Below are 20,338 nucleotides of genomic sequence, written 5' to 3'. Positions count from 1 at the left end.
GAGAATGGAAGTCTATTCCTTGAGAGGGTTTAATTTGGTCATAACCTCAATCTCGGCAAAGTCTTGGGCTGATAACAGCATCTGCACCCTGGATTACAGCCTTGCCTGCCCGCCTGCTGTGAAAGGGACATCTCTCTCTCACCACAGGAGAGAGAACAAGGACCACAGGTCCTGCTTGTCCTGGGCTTCTCCAATCGAGCCAGACTCACAGTCGCTGCTTACATCAAAGCAAGCCCGTTACAGGGAAGCTGAGGAGGATCAGAAGCTGGCACTTAGCATCTTTCTTTTATTTTCGCATGATTACCCTTGTTTCTGCTCCTGGAGATGGGCTCATTTCAGCATCCTCAGAGGCTAGCTTTTCAAAAAAAAAAAAAAAAAAAAGAAATCACTTACATTTGCCCAGGACAGAAGCAAACGAAATTTAACATCCCAGCTCTGACACAGATCCAGACACATTTTTATGACCGTTCAATTTTCTGACTATACTGGAATCATTATGAGAAACTATAGAAGAAAGAAGATAACAGAAAACAATCTAGCATTCAATCAATTCAGAACATCTGTCCGGACCAGGTACTATAGTTGAACTGGCTTCTAGGATGTAAGCATGCCTCACAACTCACAGGCATCTATGCGTGCAGTTGTCTACAGGGCATTCTCTGTGATTCTCTTCCTCATATATATTTCATATATAAAAATTCTGTTAACAGAATGTCTGTGTGTACGCATGATTTATATTCAAAACTGGAGAATTTTTTTTTTTTTTTTGCATAGCTCTAGACATTGATTTTCTGCTTAAAATGATTTGAGAATATTTTCCTGTGTCATTACTAGAGAGCTACACCACTTATTTAATTCCTTAAAAAAACTACTAGTTTTCAAATTAAAATTAAAATTTTACTTATATTTGACTATGTTGTATGTATACAACACACACACACACACACACATTTTGATTTTATACCCAGTTCTCCTTCCCACTCCCCCTGTATCTTCCCAAAAGCTTCTCATTTTGTTTTTCTTTTTGAAACCCACTGAGTCCAATTAGTGCTGTCTGTCTGAGCATGGGTCCCCCATCAGCAGCCATGTTCCCTCCCCACATTGATCACCAATAGCTCCTCAGCTAGGGTATAGTCTCACACTCATTTTAATCGTATTGTTACATATGCCAGGTTTTTTTTTTTTTTTTTTTTTTTTTTTTTTTTTTTTCTGTTATCAAGATTGCCATGGCCATCCGGGCCTATGCATTGTGCTATTTGGTAGGGCACATTTTTGGAAAACTGATAGACTAGAGCACAGATCATGGATCTTGTGCCAGTTTTGTACACGATTATCCCATAGCTTTGGCAAAAGTGTCCATGAGGGAAGGACCTTTCTTATAACATGTGATATTCTTAATTTCATATTTTAGTATTGGACATTTAAAAAAATTGTATATGGAGCAGGATATGGTGCTGTATGCCTTTCATCCCAATACTTGGGAAGCAGAGACAAGGGGAATCTCTGAGTCCAAAGTAGCCTGGTTCAGCCTGGTCTACAGAGCAAGTTCTAGTACACCTAGGAGCACACATAGAAACCCTATCTTGAAAAACCAAAACACCTATAGGTTTGCAGACCCCTTCAGCTCCTTGGGTGCTTTCTCTAGCTTCTCCATTGGGGGCCCTGTGTTCCATCTTAGAACTAATCAGTAACCCCAGAGCTCATATCTCTAGCTACATATGTAGCAGAAGATGGCCTAGTCAGCCATCACTGGGAAGAGAGGCCCCTTGGTATTGCAAACTTTATATGCCTCAGTACAGGGGAATGCCAGGGCCAAGAAGCGGGAGTGGGTGGGTAGGGGAGCAGGGTGGAGGGAGGGTATAGGGAACTTTCAGGATAGCATTTGAAATGTATATAAAGAAAATATCTAATGGGAACGCCAGGGCCAAAAAGTGGGAGTGGGTGGATAGGGGAGTGGGGGGGAGGGTATGGGGGACTTTTGGGATAGCATTGGAAATATAAATGAGGAAAATACCTAATAAAAATATTAAAAAATTATCTAATAAAAAAAGTTAAATAAGAAAAAAAAAGGAAAAAGAAAAAACAAAACAAAATAAAATAACATTATATAAAGAACAAGCAAAGAGTAGAGGAACATCGTAGGCTGAAGTGGAAATTTCTGGTTTCTTTGGTGACTCAGTTGTGTCATGTGGTGTTTTTCTGGAAGCAGCCTGGGAAAAGGGCATGTGATGGTTTGCTAGAGTGCACACTTGCAAGAACATGTGACGTTGGAAAGAGTATAAATATAACCCAAAAGACAGTGGATGATGCTGTATGGTATTGGTTTGCCCTGCCATTCTTTTTTTTTTATTAAATTTATTTTTATTTATTTATTTATTTATTCACTTTACAAGACCATATCAGCTCTTCCTCTCCTCACAGTGCCCCATGATGGGAATCCTCCCCCATTCCACCTTCCCCTTCTCTTTTGGGAAGGGAAGCCCTCCTCTGGGGCTTTCTCTTTCTCATGACTGGTTATGGGGATCCAGCTTGATTTGAGTGTAGCTGTCTGGAGTTACAACTACTGCATGTGTCCTTGAGAAATCGGGCTCTTTTTTCCAGTTTCCCAGAGTACTATGAGTACACAAAAGCATTATTACAATGTATGTGGAGCCTGGCGCCATCCGCAGATGGGTCCTGTCTGGTGTCTTTGATAGTATTATAGATTGAGATTAAGCAGGGACATTCCACCTAGGATACGGTCTCATTGCTATCTATAGGCAACCTTTCTGTGGCCCTGCTTGTAGGGACTCCCTGGTTTTGCCATACTCATGACCAGGCTTCTTCCAGTGCATCCTAGTTCTTTCTGGATTTGATTGTTTTGAAGAATCTTGTGACCAGTTCCCATATACAGTGGGATTGCATTATCCATACCCTGGGATATTATAAGGTGGTAATAAATAAACATAGAGATAAGACTCTTACGGAGTTTACACCTTTGCATGTAACCCCTCCATAACCTTGATGGGTTCTTACTTTGTCTTTGCTTTGTTCTCCACAAAACTTAAGAACATGTGGCATTCCACAGCCAAGCAGGTCCTCTAGGTCTGCATCACATCAACTTAGGCTTCATTACACTTCCAGAAAAGGTATTTTAAGTAATTTTCTCCATTTGAATAATTTTCCTGAGATTTTTTTTTTAGTTTCTTTTTTATTTTATTAGATATTTTCTTTTTTTTCCACTTTTTATTAGGTATTTAGCTCATTTACATTTCCAATGCTATACCAAAAGTCCCCCATACCCCCCCCCAACTCCCCTACCCACCCACTCCCACATTTCGGCCCTGGCATTCCCCTGTACTAGGGCATATAAAGTTTGCAAGTCCAATGGGCCTCTCTTTCAAGTTATGGCCTATTAGGCCATCTTTTGATAAATATGCAGCTAGAGACAAGAGCTCCGGGGTACTGGTTAGTTCATATTGTTGTTCTACCTATAGGGTTGCAGTTCCCTTTAGTTCCTTGGGTGCTTTCTCTAGCTCCTCCATTGGGAGCCCTGTGATCCATTCACTAGCTGACTGTGAGCATCCATTTCTGTGTTTGCTAGGCCCTGGCATAGTCTCACAAGAGACAGCTATATCTGGGTCCTTTAAGCAAAATCTTGCTAATGTATGCAATGGTGTCAGCATTTGGAAAGTGATCATGGGATGGATCTCTGGATATGGCAATCACTAGATGGTCCATCCTTTCGTCACAGCTCCAAATTTTGTCTCTGTAACTCCTTCCATGGGTGTTTTGTTCCCTATTCTAAGAAGGGGCAAAGTGTCCACAATTTGGTCTTCATTCTCTTGAGTTTAATGCGTTTAGCAAATTGTATCTTATATCTTGGGTATCCTAAGTTTCTGGGCTAATATCCACTTATCAGTGAGTACATATTGTGAGAGTTCCTTTGTGATTGGGTTACCTCACTCAGGATGATGCCCTCCAGGTCCATCCATTTGCCTAGGAATTTCATAAATTCATTCTTTTTAATAGCTGAGTAGTACTCCATTGTGTAAATGTACCACATTTTCTGTATCCATTCCTCTGTTTAGGGGCATCTGGGTTCTTTCCAGCTTCTGGCTATTATGAATAAGGCTGCTATGAACATAGTGGAGCATGTGTCCTTCTTACCGGTTGGGACATCTTCTGGATATATGCCCAGGAGAGGTATTGCTGTATCCTCCGGTAGTACTATGTCCAATTTTCTGAGGAACCGCCAGACTGATTTCCAGAGTGGTTGTACAAGCTTGCAATCCCACCAACAATGAAGGAGTGTTCCTCTTTCTCCACATCCTTGCCAGCATCTGCTGTCACCTGAATTTTTGATCTTAGCCATTCTGACTGGTGTGAGGTGGAATCTCAGGGTTGTTTTGATTTGCATTTCCCTGATGATTAAGGATGTTGAACATTTTTTCAGGTGCTTCTCTGCCATTCAGTATTCCTCGGGTGAGAATTCTTTGTTCAGTTCTGAGCCCCATTTTTTAATGGAGTTATTTGATTTTATGGAGTCCACCTTCTTGAGTTCTTTATATATATTGGGTATTATTCCCCTATCCGATTTGGGATAGGTAAAGATCCTTTCCCAATCTGTTGGTGGTCTTTTTGTCTTATTGACAGTGTCTTTTGCCTCCAGAAGCTTTGCAATTTTATGAGGTCCCATTTATCGATTCTTGATCTTACAGCACAAGCCATTGCTGTTATATTCAGGAATTTTTCCCCTGTACCCATATCTTCGAGGCTTTTCCCTACTTTCTCCTCTATAAGTTTCAGTGTCTCTGGTTTTATGTGGAGTTCCTTAATCCACTTAGATTTGACCTTAGTACAAGGAGATAGTAATGGATCAATTCGCAATCTTCTACATGATAACAGCCAGTTGTGCCAGCACCATTTGTTGAAAATGCTGTCTTTTTTTCCACTGGATGGTTTTAGCTCCCTTGTCAAAGATCAAGTGACCATAGGAGTGTGGGTTCATCTCTGGGTCTTCAATTCTGTTCCATTGGTCTACTTGTCTGTTACTATACTAGTACCATGCAGTTTTTAATCACAATTGCTCTGTACTACAGCTTTAGGTTGGGCATGGTGATTCCACCAGAGGTTCTTTTATCCTTGAGAAGAGTTTTTGCTATCCTAGGTTTTTTGTTATTCCAGATGAAATCTGCTGATTGCCCTTTCTAATTCGTTGAAGAATTGAGTTGGAGTTTTGATGGGGATTGCATTGAATCTGTAGATTGCTTTTGGCAAGATAGCCATTTTGACTATATTGATCCTGCCAATCCATGAGCATGGGAGATCTTTCCATCTTCTGAGATCTTTAATTTCTTTCTTCAGAGACATGAAGTTCTTGTCATACATATCTTTCACTTCCTTAGTTAGAGTCACGCCTAGGTATTTTATATTATTTGTGACTATTGAGAAGGGTGTTGTTTCCCTAATTTCTTTCTCAGCCTGTTTGTCCTTTGTGTAGAGAAAGGCCATTGATTTGTTTGAGTTAATTTTATATCCAGCTACTTCACTGAGGCTGTTTATCAGGCTTAGGAGTTCTCTGGTGGAATTTTTAGCGTCACATATATATATATATATATATATATATATATATATATATATACTATCATATCATCTGCAAAAAGTGATATTTTGACTTCTTCCTTTCCAATTTGTATCCCCTTGATCTCCTTTTGTTGTCTAATTGCTCTGGCTAGGACTTCAAGTACAATGTTGAATAGGTAGGGAGTGGACAGCCTTGTCTAGTCCCTGATTTTAGTGGGATTGCTTCAAGCTTCTCACCATTTACTTTGATGCTGGCTACTGGTTTGCTGTAGATTGCTTTTATCATGTTTAGGTATGGGCCTTGAATTCCTGATCTTTCCAAGACTTTTATCATGAATGGGTGTTGGATTTTGTCAAATGTTTTCTCAGCATCTAACGAGATGATCATGTGGTTTTTGTCTTTGAGTTTGTTTATATACTGGATTACGTTGATGGATTTCTGTATATTGGACCATCCCTGCATCCCTGAGATGAAACCTACTTGGTCTGGATGGATGATTGTTTTGATGTGTTCTTGGATTCGGTTAGCAAGAACTTTATTGAGGATTTTTGCATCAATATTCATAAGGGATATTGGTCTGAAGTTCTCTATCTTTGTGGGGTCTTTTTGTGGTTTAGGTATCAGAGTCATTGTTTGCCCTGCCATTCTTTGCTGGTCATTGTTGGGCTTTGCTGATGCAGGTTTTGCTGACCATGCCTTGTGGTATTGGGACAAATATCTAGAATATAGTTAAGAATTATGCTGTTTTAGAAAACTGGGGGTCATAGGTTCTTCTTTATGGTCTATGACTTTAGTAGCCTTGGGTAGTTGGCTGGGTTTCTGCTACCAGTCATGATTACCCTCTTGTTCATAAATGGTCTTATGTCTAATTATAGAGTTATTACTGTCAATGTATGTGTGCCAATAGTGCACCCTTAGGTGACATGCTGTTCATTGATGTGATTCATAGGTGTCATACCTGGGTAGGACTGTTGGGTGTCCAGTATTTTGTTTCGAAGCTTGCATACAGACTTCTGGTACCATGAAGCTAGTACTCAGGGAAGAGGCTTTTAGGCCACTTCCACTTGGATGCTTTTGGACCCTATATATAAAGTGAATGGTGCCTTCAGCAATAGAGACTTACCTTCCACCCTAGGCAGCAACCAATGGCAACAGCAATAGCTTAATCATGTTTGCGAGTCTCTTGAACAACTCTGGCTAACAACTCAAAAGAGGGCTTGTCAAGCCTGGGGTTGGATTTTTTTTTTTTTTTTGATAGGCAGTCTTTGCCTCTTGAAGGGAATATTATTAACCCAGATGACAAACTTTCAACTGAAATGTATATATGTTTACATGCTAACTTACATGTATCCTAGGCATTTTTAGGGATGGTTATGATCCCTTCTGACCTATTCAGACATCCTACTGTTATCTTAGGCTCCCCCTCCTTCTTTTATATTTACCTTCCTCTCCTCTATATTTGAGTCCCCTCCTTTTTTCCTACTCCTTTATTTCCATGAGATCACTTTCACCTTGCTATTCCTATCCCTGTTGTTCCCCTGCCACACCCTGACCCCTTTCTACTTTTCTGGTTTCTGAAGTGATTCCATTATTTGTACTCAGACCTGAAGATGTAGAACTAGAAGCCTCAAAGGAAGGAAAAAAATGTCTAAGAAATATCAAAAAAAAAAAAAAAGTTCATTCTCTCAAGCAATTAGGGGTATGGGAATCAAAACAACTCTTGAGATTTTTATCTTACTCCAGTCAAGATGGCAAAGGTAATGATCACCTGACAACAGATGTTGGAGGGAGTGTAGGGGAAAGGCCCCTCATCCACTGCCGCTGGGATGCAAGTGGTCCAGACATTGTAGAAACCAGTATGGAGAATTCTCAACAAACTAAAACTATGTCTACCATATGACCCAGGCATACCAATCCTTGGCATGTGCCCATAGGAGTGCAATCCTACTCTACAGATACTTGCTAGGCCATGTTTATTTCTGCTCAATTCACAATACGTAGGAACCTAAATGTCCTATGGCTGAGGAATGGGTCATGAAAATGGTCCCTGTACATGATGGAATACTATTTTACCTGTAAAGAAAAATGAAATCATAGACATTGCAGGTAAATAGATGGAACTAGTAAAGATCATAGTTTGTGAGGTAACCCAGATGCAGAAAGGCAAATGTTTCTTTCAGTACTACCCCCATTCTTTAATGGCCAGCTCAAATTCTGCTTCCTTCTTACAGTTGTCCCTTATACCCTCAGAAAGGATACAAGTTCATGAATTCCCTGAGCATGGGCTTTCTAAACAGCACCAATGCTGCTCTTGATTACTTTAAACCCGTATGCTCACCACTCTGTCGACTGTTACCTATGTCTACCTGGACTATGGTTATTCACATCCACAGACCTCCTCCTCTCTGATGAAATATAGAGTTCTTTACAACTGAGGTCCAGGACCTTTCCATCTTTGTCTCCTTTGCATTATCAAGCACAAAAGCATGCATCCCACTGGGCGCATTTGATACTTTCATTCTTTTCAACAGAAAAAAAAAAAAAAAGCACAAGAGGGAGATGGCCATGATGAATGTTTTATATGGGCACACAGAAGCTGCTAATGAGTTGACAAAAGAAACAGCACACTGTCCTTAGCCCAAATGTGTCTGAGTCCTTCCTGGTGAGGCCCGGGGAGAAGCCAGAAATGCAGCAATTGCAGACAGCATCCAAGGATTCGTCACATCTAATGATGTTACATATAATTTGATCGCCCAAGGCACACTTTCCTGACCACTACACATCTTTTCTATATGCACTCTCTTTTTCACAGTTCCGTTTTCACAACCTGGAATAAATAGGAAGACAGAACAGTGGGCTGAGAAATCAATCACGATGCTCTTGAGCACAGACATGGAACAGCAGCAAGGGACATGGAAGATGGTGAAAATTTATAATCACAATAGTTTGTTTTGCTGTCAATAAGATATTCTGCTCCTGTAACTTGTTTCAAAAGACTAGAAATGTTTTGTACATATAAAAGTCTTCATTTTTTGCTCAATATTATAGTATTCCTATTCTGTAGCTTTTATTCCATGTAGCATTTATTTTATTTTATCTTTGCCTAGGCACAGGAAATATGTTATTTGTAAACCCAGTTATTTGTAAACCCAAAAAGTGATTACCTACACAAAAGTATGTTTAAGTAATAGCTTTTTTTTTTTTTTTTTTTTTTTTTGAGACAGGGTTTCTCTGTATAGCCCTGGCTGTCCTAGAACTCACTCTGTAGACCAGGCTGCCCTCGAACTCAGAAATCCACCTGCCTCTGCCTCCCAAGTACTGGGATTAAAGGCGTGCGCCACCATGCCTGGCCATTTTTTTTAAATCACAGTATAAATTGGACGCTGTGTCCCCTGCTTGCAGTTAATAGATTGAGCTCTTATCCCACGTGATAAAATTAGAGGAGGATACCTTGGTGGGAAGGATCAGGTCATGAAGTCTGGACCTTGTTGTTGACATTAGTCCCCTGCAGAAAAGAAACCAAGGGGTCAGGTTGCTCTCTTCTACAACGTGACAGTTTGGAGATGTGTACATCCTCACGGAAAGTGGAGTCAGTCAACAACTTGCTCTTGTAGGCACTAGCCTCCTGTCCTGTGAGAAGTAGATGCTTCATGCTTGAACCTTCTGGTCTGGGGCATTCTGTTGTGATGATGGCACACATGTCACCAGGACACACTCACTAGGCAATGTCAATGTGGTGCCCTTTTCTTTGTCTTGCTTGATCCTTGTTTTGTAAAATCTCTCTCTCTCTCTCTCTCTCTCTCTCTCTCTCTCTCACTCTCTCTCTCTCTCTCTCTCTCTCTCTCTCTCTCTCCCTCCCTCTCTCCAGCTCCTCACTTTCAGGTGTTTATATTGCTGCTTTTCTTTTTGGGGGGAGGGGTAACGGTTTACATATCGAAGTATCAAACTGGATTATACAGTCTGCTCCTGTGAAAGGAGTGAATGGCTATTGTTTCCTTTACCCAATAACAAATATTTCTACTACAAGGACAGCCATATTAATAGATATTTCCCACTTGGGAGTTACAAGAACGAACATGCATCAGTATGAGGAAGGTCAGCAACACAGAAACAGCCTCATGGTCAGTTTCAGAATTATAACTGGAAACTCTACATATAGGAAAGGAATACATATAGGGATGGAGCAACAGTGCTTGTACACATTGGTCTGTGAACATTACCAGTATAGTGGTTTAATTGTCTTTTAAAGAACTCTCAGGACGACGTCCCTTTTCTTTGCTGTCCGCGGTAGCCTGCCAAGAGCGGAATAAGAGGAGGATAGAAAAAGAGAAATACAAGAACTATAGTCAACATGCTCAATCCCTCCAGAAACATTTGACTTTGTTTCTGTGACACTTACCAAATTCAGAAGGGATTTAATATCTCCAAATTAATTTGTACCCTGCCCCTAGAGGCATGGTAAGTATGATTGCTGTGTCACATGTGTGTCAGTAGGTGGCAGAGAGGAGATAGGTTGTGCTTTGCCCAGCGTTCTGATCTGTGGACATCTCAATGATTAGAAGCCTAACAGTCCCTGAAAAACATGAGCCCGAGATGACCACCAGTCTGGTGTGAGGATCTGGGACAGCAAGGTGGCCTGAGACAACCACCAGGCATGTTCAGAAAGGCTTCCAGGACTGCAAGACAGAAACTAGAAGAACCCTGCCTGTGACCACAAGACTCTAGCAAAAGTGAGCCTGAGATAGACAACCCTTGTAAGGGGCCACTCAGGTGGGCTGGGTAGGAAGCAAGCTTGTACCCCTTTGCTTTCCTGACCAAGCCAGCTCAGTCCGTCAACCAGGTCTCAAGAGAGGGAGTGAGGATTGAAACGACAAAGACAATTAGACAAAATGATAACCCGACCCCAGCCAGTGCTGAAGCTGAAGTAGCTCTATGTCTCTCCAGCCTGCTTTTATATCATTCTCGGAACATCCAAAAATACATGGTCGGTTCTTAGATCAAAGACAAAGTAATCAAGCCAAGTAGCAAACAAAAAGATCACACAAGATAGTAATCAAGCAGAGTAGTAAGCAAAGAGATCACAGAAGACAGCAATCAAGCAAAGCAGTAAACAAAGCCCCATGGTCACTGTTTCTGACATTCTTACCTGAGCCTACTTCCTTGCCTGAGCTCAGTGACAAATGCCAGATTCCTGTAAGTGGCACCAAAAGCTCTCAACACTCACACAACTGTAGCTAGTGAGTGACAGGGCCAGATCTCCTGCTCTCAGGACTCTAGGACCAGGACTGCAGCATGCCACAGGTGGTGAGGGACAAAGGAGGGAGAAGGGTATTTCACCATTGTCCACGCCTTCACAGCAGAGACACATGATAGGGTCAGCTGCCAAGGGTCAAGCAAGAGGACCACCAGATTGGTGCCATGGACCACGGACATGGAGCTAGCCTGAGATGACCACCAGTTCAGTGCCATGCAGCCCAGGGAATAGACCATGTCCAAGCTGAATCCTGTCTGGTGCCATAATGCCCCAGCAGGGCATAGCACTCTTGAGACCATTCATGAGGTGACTCCAGACACTCCAAGATGCTACTCTGGATGCCACTAAGAGAAGCAAATAAGTAGAGAAATGGAGAGAAAGAGATACAGAGGAATGCTGGCACAATGAACAGAGGCAGAACTGGGGACTTGAAGGAAGTGAGGAATAGCCTGATGTGAGTAGTTGATGATAACTCCTGGCATCATGGTGAAGTCCTGGCCTGTGCTGCCATGGGGGGTGGAAGGGGAACGTGGCTATCTGGGTTTGTAGTCCTGCAGCACAGGGGTCGGTTACCACCAAAGGCCAGGGGGACATCCCTGGTCTGAGCTAGCACCTGGAGTTATATTGATGCCCGTAAGCTTTACAGAACGGGCCCTACCTCTGACCTGGGAGTTGTGAGAGAGCTGGCTCAGGGAGCAGGAAAGTAGGAGAGTTGACTCTGCTCCTAGGCAACTGCAGTATTCAGGAGAGCAGGCCCCTCACACTGTGGGAGTGTGGGTGAGTCTAGGATACGAGCATGAGAAAGCTGACCCTACCACTTGTCTGACCCTACCACTTGGAAGAGGGTGAAATACTCTTTTCTCCACCTCACCCCTTATCATCCGCAGCAGGCTAGAGACCTGGCCCTGGGGTCATGAGAGCAGGAGAGCTGGCCTGTTTCATCAGCTGCAGCTCTTGGGAAAGCAGCCATGCACCTCACCTGGGCAGCATAATAGAGCTAACTCTGACGGCCTGAGTGCAAGTCAGCGAGGCCCTGAGGGTAAGAGCCAGCCCTAAGGGTGTAAGCATGTGAGAGCTGGTCCCACAACTTGCCTGCCATGTTGACATGGGCAAGGGAGAAATGCCCTCCCATACTCTCAACCCAAGCCATCTAAGGCAGGTATGAGAGTTGGCCCTGGAGTCATGAGAGTGGGGAAAGTGGCCATGTCCCAGTTCTGAAATACTCAGGAGAGGGGGCCCTGTACCTTCCCTGGGCAGCAGGGTAGAGGTGGCCCTGGTTGCCTAAGTTGCTGGTGAGCTGGTTCCAAGGCACGGAAGATGGAGAGAAGGCAGGCTGCTGATCAGCTCAGATACCTCTCAGGTCCAGATCAAGGGTTTTGAATCAGCCCACCCCAACATCTATCTCATTGAAAATGGCTGGAGGTTAGGGGTTAGACCTACAGATCCCAAACTACAGGATATCCATGACACATGGCAACAACAGGCTATCTGAGAGGAGTCCTAGGGAGTTTTCTGTATTGGTAGAATAGCAGAAGCCAGAGGCCTTGTACCAGACCAATGGACTCATCGCAATGAACATTGGCAAGCAAAGAAGTGTGGACAAAAGAGTGTATTATGGGACACCCTGTGACACACTACAGCTTCCATGAAGAATTTTTTTCTCTGTGTTGGTGGGCAGGAGGTTGCAAGTGTGGGTATGAGGGGAGAGAGAGATGAATGGGATTGGGGTGCTTAATGTGAAATTCACAAAGACCCAATCAAAAGTTTCTACAAATTAGCCGGGCGTGGTGGCGCACACCTTTAATCCCAGTGCTCGGGAGGCAGAGGCAGGCAGATTTCTGAGTTTGAGGCCAGCCTGGTCTACAAAGTGAGTTCCAGGACGTCAGTGTTACACAGAGAAACCCTGTCTTGAAAAAAAAAAAACTTTCTACAAATTAATTTGTGGTGTTAAATTTAATACAGTTCATTTAACTTAAGCAACTCAAATGCATAAATCGGAAGTGGTACCTGCACAAAAACACAGGCGTGCAACAGTTATTTTTAGATCATTAGAGGCTAGTGTTCAGCTCATTGTATTTTCTTTAACCTTGAGAAATAGATCACAGTAAAGAATGCTTTTTTCTTCTTGGGTGAAGTATAGAGTAAAATTATCTAAAATAATTTCACGTGTATTCTTTACAAATGGAAAGTAACTAAAATATTGTCTTCTTAACCTTTTTTGCTCACCTCAGGGCATCAGATAGACTGGTGTCTAGTGTGGTGTAGCTCTTCACACACAATGAGTGACAACTGGAAGGCCGGAACTTCTGGTCACTTTCAGAGCTGCATTGCACCTGTTAGGCATCATGTGCAGTGCAGACCTTCCCCCCAACCCCACGCTGGGATGGTCTCTGTGTCTAGGACAGTGGCCCATGAGAGAGGTCACTACTTCATCCCGAGGAGCCTTCAATGGGGAGTTACACTCTCTCCGCTTCACTGTCTTGTGCATGGAAGAAGGTAGGTGCCGAGGATGAGGATGGAGACAGTGGTGAAGGGGGCAATGGTATCTGCCTTTCTTGGAACAACCACAATGAGCTGCTCTACAAGCACCACCTGGAATAATGGCTGGGCACAAGCTACTACACTAGAGAGCCCAAAGCTGAGTAGTGAGGACCCGGCGTAGGGCCCCATCAGTTATCCAGAAATGAGAACGTTTCTAAGCTTCTTTGAGCCTCAGTGTCTTTCACAGCATTTGCAATGCATCACTTGCAGTGTAGAGTTGTGCTATTAGGTGAACTTGTATGTGTGAACTCCTGACAATAACCCCTGAACACTGGAGATTTCCCTGCCCATAGGTGAAGGCTTACTTGAGTTTGCTTCCTGCCAGCCACTCCAAGTTCCTCAGCTCTGACCTCGTCTGTAAAGCAAATATGGCATATGCTAAACTGGGCCTTTGCCTCCATCTATAGCAATTTTAGGCAGGAAAGTTTAGGATGGGAAATGACAAGAGTTCTATAGGTTAAATAAAAGCCCTGATGATCTACAGCCTCATTTTACCGCAGAAGCATCGAAGCTCAACGAAGTGGAGAACCGCTCTCAGTTTCATGGGATTGGTTGGATCCCAACCCAAGTTCTTACTACTCAGCTCTGGGCTCTTAATGAGAACACTCATTCCTGTGTCCAGCCTCTATTCCAGTTGTGCTTGTAGATGAGCTCATTGAGGGCTTCCCAGCATCCTGGAAAGGTGGATATCATCATCCTCCTTATTTTGACCACCACCACCACCACCGCCACCATCACCACCACCACCACCACCTCCATCATCCACATCACTGTTACCCCTTTTTCAAAAATAAGACAGCAAGGCAGAGAAAATTTAAATAATCACTCAAGGTCCCTCAGTACTAAAAGGCTGAAGTGGAAAGGTTCCCAGACCCACACATGATTGCACAGTGCACAGAGCTTACTGCTCAAAGCACGGGCTCATTGTTAGTTCATGGTGATCTGTATGCGTTTGCTATAGCCATCCCGATGGTCCCATTTGGTCCAGGTTGTGTAGCAGAGCATCATAGAGACCACATGGCTCAAACAAGGAACGGTTTAACAGTTCTGGATGCTGGAGGTCAGGATCAGAGGGTGGTCTATGATCAAATCTGGTGAGGGATCTACCTGATTGGCAGATGACTGTCTTCCCATAGTGTGCTCACATGGAAAAGGAAGGGAGAGGGAAGGAGGGAGGAAGGAAGCTCTATTTTTAAAGATGAATACTCCTTAGAAGAATACGCTTTCTAGTGCCCTGCTGCAATGGGTGCTTATGACATCAGGCTTTCATACTCTCTCCCTTTCCCTCTCGCTGAAACTATAAGCCATGCCTTCTGAGGCAGTCTCTGTGTGTTGTGTGCATGTGTGTGCTATATGTGCGTGTGCTATGTGCTTTGGGTGTGTGTGCATGCTTGTGCATGATGTTTGTGAGCTATGTATATATGGGTATATGAGTTTGTGAGTGCATGTATATATGTGTATGCATTTGTATGTGTAAAGAGAGTTGAGTGAGCTGCACTCTAGGTGGCTTCTTCAGGATGTTTCTTTGTTATATTGTATAGCTCTCCTCCTAGGCCTGGAGTCTAGAGGGACATATGTGGGTTATCATCCACATCTACTGTCTAACAGAGACCCGCTCTTCCTCATCAAGGAGGTTTGGATGCCTATGTGCTTCTGTATACTCTCTTTACCAGGGCACAAAGGACCCCATAGGTAATGTCTCATTTTCCTCCAACCAATCCCTAGAAGGATACATTCTTATTTTCTACAATTACAGAACTCTGATACTGACAAGGAAAGTTAATGCTGACTAGAATTCCCACAATGTTAGTCCCACCCTGTTATTTTTCATAGACCTGAGCTGTATTCTGACAGGACCTAAGTTCCTAATGGATATTTGCAGGCCTCTAGCTTCCTGGTGTTTGCGATCCTTCAGTTTCTATAGGAAGAGGCTTAGCCCACCACTCTTCCCGTGACCTCCACTCAAGTGGACCCGTCTGTCATTTTCTGTGCTCCTTCTGCCCGTGGCCTGACCTGGTTCTCTGTAGTGCCTCAGGATCTTGAGCACATCCACAGCTTGTCAGGCTGGGCAGTGCTGACCCAGAGGCTGTTTTCAAATGGAGTGAGGAAGCTCATTGAGTCATTCGGCCTGGGGACTGTCGGTCATATCTGTGTAAAGGCGGGATGGTGACTGTGACAGTGAACATTGAATAGGAAAGGAGAAACTTTAGAATAAGCAGTTTGTGGGGACCACAGCTTGGCACCCTGTTCATTACTGATTAGGTATCTGTATTTATTTTCTATCTATATAGATTTGACCGATCTCAATTTTTTATAACAATGAATCCTGATGTTTATTTTATTAGCCCACGTCTATTGGCCAGATGGTTTCGGTTCACACTAGTCGGTCTGGTGATGTTAGAGCACATGGCACACTAATGAATGAGGTGAAGGGTTCTTTAGTTGGTGGGAAGCGGTTGCGTTATCTCAGGGAAGAGCTGCTGCTGACAAATGGGATGTGAGAGGCACCAGAGCAGAGTGTTTCCTTATAGTGAATGCGTAATCTAATTTCCCATTAGTCTCATGCTTCTGCTGTTCTCTCAAGTCCCTCCATGTGAAACCCCGCTCGGAACTTGTGTTAAATTATGGCGCTAGCACAGGAAGCCAGAACAATGAGCGATAACAACGTACAATGGCAAGGGCTAAATGGGGCCCAGCTGCTTTCATTATCTTTACATGTACTCAGTTTGCCAATTTTTTTTTTCTCAGGGGATCCTCCCATCAGGGCTTTGGTAATACACAGATCATGCCAATCTGGCAAAGAGATCCCTGAGAACACACTTTTGGAAGACATAATGAGAATCATCACAGAGCATTATAGATAGCTATGGGAAGAGAGAACATGCCCATGTTAGAGGTATATATGTGTGTGTTGTGTCTATGTGTATGCATGCTGTTATGTGTATTATATATGTGTGCACTATGCTTGTATAGGGGTATGTGTGTGTGTTGTGTCCATGTGTATGCTGTGTGCATGTTGTATGTATGCTATGTGTATATATGTGTCATGTCTGTATAAGTGTATGTGTGTGTTGTATATATGTGTTGCGTGTTCATTATTTATGTGTGTGTTATGCCTTTTTGTGTTGTGTGTGTTATATATTTGTGTGGTGTGTGTACATATGTCTATGTTATATCAGTATATGTATATTCTATATGTTGTGTATGTGATGTATATTTCCTATGTATTTATATGCTATGTGCTATGTAGTGAGTGTTGTGTGTGCTATGTGCATTTGTATGTGCTTTGTGCTTGTGTGTGTGCACATGTGTGCATGATGTTTATGAGCTATGTGTGTGGGTATATGAGTTTGTGAGTGCATGTGTGTATGCATTTGTATGTATGTTCATATGTATATGTCATGAACACAAATGATGTGTGTTCACAGTGGCATATTATCAAAACTTGATGGTGTTATGAGTTGATATGACATATTCTCCCCAAAGGTTTATATACCAAAGACCTGATGTTCAGTTGTTGATGCTGTTTTGGGAGCCCCTGGAAGCCTTAATGACACCGGCTCAAGCCAGGAGGGCAAAGCCCATGGTGGATTATGAGCATGTCACATAGAACGGACTAATAATTCTCCTAATAATAATTAGGAATCCCGATATCAGAATGCATTCGATTTCATCTGAATGAAACTGGCCATATAGTCATAAGCCCTGGGAAATGGCTGTTATCTCCCAGACTCTCATGTCTTTTCCTTGTTTATACTGACTGTGGAGTGGAGGTGGAGAATGCATGTGTGCAGTTATTTTCAAAGTTAACCATAGACTGGTATGGCTCAGGGATCCATGTGGTGGCAGAACCAGAGAGTAAGAATGTAAAGAATGTTCCAGTCCATGGTTGCCAGTGCTGGCTTGTACAGTACACATCCTGTATGCAGCAGAAAGAACAGGCTCCCATGCAAGCAAACTGCTTATCCCAGGGACACATGAACTCCTGAGACAGTACAAGTTAGCTGTGCACTGGTCAATATTTTACATCTCACTGTAACTAATATCCTATCAGCTTCCTAGTATAAATGAATTATATTACTCCAGTCCCCCTGCCACCTTTCTGCATTCATGATGAATGAGCATGTGGTTGTGGGTGATAAGCACACCCATGTACATACACAGACTCCAGAGGAGATGTTGGATGTTGTGTTCTATCATTTGAAAATTCAAAATTTCAACTTTATTTCCTCGAGACAGTGTCTTTCATCAACCTGGAGCTAGGCTGGTGGCTAGAAAGCCCCATTATCTTCTTGTCTCAACCCCAATAGCCCTGGGCTACAGGTGTGTGTGTGTGTTTGTGTGCATGTGTGTGTATGTTTATCTATATGTACGTCTGTATGTATGTGTATGTATGTATGCATGTGTGTATATGTATGTGTGTGTATGTATGCATGTGTATATGTATGTGTGTATATGTATGTGTGTGTATCTGTATATCTGTGTATGTATGTGTGTGTGTGTATGTATGTGTATTTATGTGTGTGTATGTGTATTTATGTGTGTAGGTATGTGTGTGTGTCTGTATGTGTATATGTATGTATGTATGTGTGTATGTGTGTGTATGTATATCTGTATGTGTATGTGTCCATGCCCAGGTCTTGTGGACTCTCATGCTTATGCATCAAGTGCTCTCACACATTGAGCTCTTTCCCACCCCCACCCCCACAATTATATTACTTTTAGAGTATAAATCACCTTGACTTAGTCTCATTTGCTGGCCTAGGATAATAATGGCCAGAGTCCTCAGGGGTGTCAAAGATGTAAACAGGTTGGCTCAGCTTCTATTCCCTTAGGAACGTTTTGCTAACCTTTACAAACAGATGTCTATGCCTTGTTTATTTTGCATATGTTTTTAGAGACTGTCTTATCTTAGTTGAGATGCTTTATTTACATCAGGTTGACCCCTGGTGGAATTGGCCACATGGGGTCAATGTCTGTTCTTGGATTTGGGTGCTTGATGAAATGACCGATCTTGAACCTGTTTTTCCTTCCTCATTTTATAAACACATCCAGGTTTAGCCAAAACAAAGGTCTGTGTATATCTGCCCAGGCTTCTGTATTACTGGAAAAATGGCTTACCAGTCTCCACTCCTATTCCTTTATGAGATTGGTACTTTGTGGGATATTACTGTTTCCAGTTTAGCAGAAGGGAACACTCAGCTCAGAAATGCCACATGACTTAGTGGAGGTCCAACAACTAATACAAAGCAAGTAGCTTTTCACCTCTGGGGTTCCAACTGTGAATTGGTATTCTTGTGGCTCGAGTTTGAGCTCTGAGCCAGGTTGGGCAGCATTTGTAGCTACACAGGCCTCCTGGAACTTGACAGTCACATCAAACAGATGTTACCTCTTTTGTTATTTTAGTAGTTCATCCCCTGACATGGATCATAGAAATGGCAGGTGGTGTTTAAAATAATAAACAGTACCCAACATGGAAACAAATCTGCCTTTACAATATACACAGTGGTAAAGATGTTATAAGAGCATATAAAGACAGTGCAGTTGGGTAAACTTAATACTATCGAAATAAGAGCACAATTATTACCATTAAGCCTGACCTCTAATGTGGTTCTTCTGATGCTGTCTGTCAGGAACTTTTCCATTATGCTTGTGCTCTGTTCTATGAGAAGAGGATGGGTTGGGTGGAGGATGGATCTCTGTATGATTTCCACACAAATGTGTCCTCCTGGTAAGAACAGTGATTTCCCAGCCTGTTTGAAAAAGCTCTGCTGAAATCTCACATGTCCCTTCTGACCCAGTCTACGGTCTTTACACAGGACGTGCATTATACACTGACATTTATCTGTGCAAATACTGAGAAAGACAAAAACAAAAGCCAAGAAGCATTTCAGGAAAGGTATAAGGCAATTTCTGTTATAGGACCTACTAGATAAAGAACTAATTTCAACTAGAGACAGAAAGAATCAGGCAAGTTGAGCTGTTTTGTGAGCTCCCAAATTAGGTGAAAAAAAATGTATTCCCATGTGAACTGGGCTAGAAAATAAGTATGGTCCTGTATCCTTCCCAGAGCAGTTATAGCATCATCGTATGCTCTACTGTGCATGGAGGCACACTGATAATTAAGATTCAAGCTCATCTCAATTTTCTTTGCTTTCACTTCCTTTACTTTTTTGAAATAAGTCACCAGAATTTTTTTGTCTCTGATGTATGAAAGGAAGAAAATTAAGTTCTTTAAGCATTAAATGACACAAAGACACAATATACCTGTGGTGAGATAGTCAGGTCTTTCTCAATTACCTGCTGCAAGTCATTAGGTAGTCACATCGACAAGAAAAGTATATGATCAAGTTGTTTGTGTTGCATACTATAGGTCCACAGAAAGACTGAGGGAGTGGCAGACTTGGAACCTTCTGATACTGTGACATACTGAGAGTCTGTGACATAGGCATTCTATAGTGGATAATAATGCCTGAGTGATGGTTAGCATTCACAGTCAACCTAGCAACCTAGAATTATCTGGGAAGTCTCAGTTAGGACTTGGGGGCATGTCTACAGGAGACTCTCCTAAGTTGATTGGCATGGGTTGGCCCAGTCAACTGTGGGTGGTACCATTCCCTAGGCAGGGATTTCCTGAACTACATGAGCTGACTAGTAAGTGAGCAAGCAAATGAACCCACACACATTCATTTCTCTCTACTCTTGATTATGGATATGTCATGTGACTAGCTGAAGTTCCAGTGTTGACTTTCCCACAGTGATGTACAGTAACCTGAAATTGTAATAATCAATACGGCCCTTCCTCCACTAAGTTGCTTTTTGTAACAGCAACAGGAATGAAAGGAGATCAGCTGGCCTGTCACTTTGCTTTGGTTGGCTGATACTGTGTTATGCAAACAGGTATATGTGTTCATGGTATTGCTAACTAAGGGTCTGCAGGAAGACCAGAGCATGAGGCTTTGCAAAAGCATGTCAAA

General features: G+C 42.6%; 1 long non-coding RNA gene and 1 other non-coding gene across 5 annotated transcripts; one reads left to right on the top strand and one right to left on the bottom strand.

Moving 5' to 3' along the window:
* Window positions 1-262: 262 nt before the first annotated feature.
* On the bottom strand, window positions 263-19,835 carry LOC110300739 (uncharacterized). 4 transcript variants are annotated; one of them, XR_015048742.1, is made up of 5 exons: window positions 19,629-19,835; window positions 18,962-19,114; window positions 9,787-9,858; window positions 9,017-9,071; window positions 263-355 (listed from the first exon to the last, which is right to left on the bottom strand). It is a non-coding gene; the product is annotated as an uncharacterized LOC110300739 (long non-coding RNA). The 4 variants fall into 4 exon arrangements; XR_015048743.1 differs by lacking the exon at window positions 9,787-9,858 and having other exon boundaries at window positions 18,949-19,114; XR_015048741.1 differs by lacking the exon at window positions 9,787-9,858.
* Window positions 10,007-10,137, top strand: LOC115031813 (small nucleolar RNA SNORA17). The gene has a single exon (XR_003837474.2). It is a non-coding gene; the product is annotated as a small nucleolar RNA SNORA17 (small nucleolar RNA).
* Window positions 19,836-20,338: the final 503 nt, after the last annotated feature.

Source organism: Mus caroli, unplaced genomic scaffold (assembly GCF_978045245.1).
Source record: "Mus caroli unplaced genomic scaffold, Mus_caroli_1 scaffold_10, whole genome shotgun sequence".
Taxonomy (NCBI): Eukaryota; Metazoa; Chordata; class Mammalia; order Rodentia; family Muridae; genus Mus; species Mus caroli.
This window is presented reverse-complemented; position numbering and strand designations above follow the sequence as displayed.